At 43.3% G+C, this 780-nt stretch overlaps 1 non-coding gene across 1 annotated transcript; it reads left to right on the forward strand.

Moving 5' to 3' along the window:
- The first annotated feature begins 452 nt into the window (after nucleotides 1–452).
- Nucleotides 453–524, forward strand: Trnad-guc (transfer RNA aspartic acid (anticodon GUC)). Its single transcript has one exon. It is a non-coding gene; the product is annotated as a tRNA-Asp (tRNA).
- Nucleotides 525–780: the final 256 nt, after the last annotated feature.

The raw sequence follows: 780 nt of genomic DNA on the forward strand, positions 1-780 counted from the left end.
AGTCACGTGTCATCTGTCAACCGTTCTTTGTTTTCTAGAAGTCTTTATCATTTCTCTTCATACTGCGGCTTACCTTTGACTCTTTCTTCTTATATTTTCTTTTGTGACGGCGCTCGTCGACCTGTCAGTCTCCTTTGTTTCTTAAAGAGGCGGAGACTCTTGATAGGCTTTGGTCTCGTCCTGAGTTGCCGTCTTTACATGTCATCAAGTTTCTGTCCGGCCTTTGTTTTTGTTTGCAGGATGTCATGGCTCCACTTAATTGTTACCAGGTTTCTAAGAACTTACAGGACGTTACGCCTCCGGATACCTATCTGCAGGTTCCTAAGAACTGATTTTTTTTTTTTACACACTGTAGTGTAGTGTAGTTTTTACACACGTAGTGTAGTGGTTAGCACGCACAGCTCATAACCAAGAAGTCCTGGGTTCGAATCCCAATTATCCAAAATTATAATTCCTCGGTAGTATAGTGGTTAGTATCCCCGCCTGTCACGCGGGAGACCGGGGTTCGATTCCCCGCCGGGGAGGTACACATACTTTTAAATAACGAAACTCTGGTAGGTACAGGGTACGAGAAAGATTTAGGAGTTATAGTTAGCTCTGAACTCCGTCTAGGAAAACAATGCATATAGGCCAGAAACAGGGCAAATAGGGTACTAGGATTAATTTTTAGGAGTGTTAAAAGCAGAAGGCCGGAAGTAATATTAAAGTTATACTTGGCGCTGGTCAGACCTCATCTAGACTACGCTGTGCAGTTCTGGTCCCCACATTACAGGAAAGATA

The sequence above is a fragment of the Scylla paramamosain genome, unplaced genomic scaffold, assembly GCF_035594125.1.
Source record: "Scylla paramamosain isolate STU-SP2022 unplaced genomic scaffold, ASM3559412v1 Contig17, whole genome shotgun sequence".
Classification (NCBI taxonomy): Eukaryota; Metazoa; Arthropoda; class Malacostraca; order Decapoda; family Portunidae; genus Scylla; species Scylla paramamosain.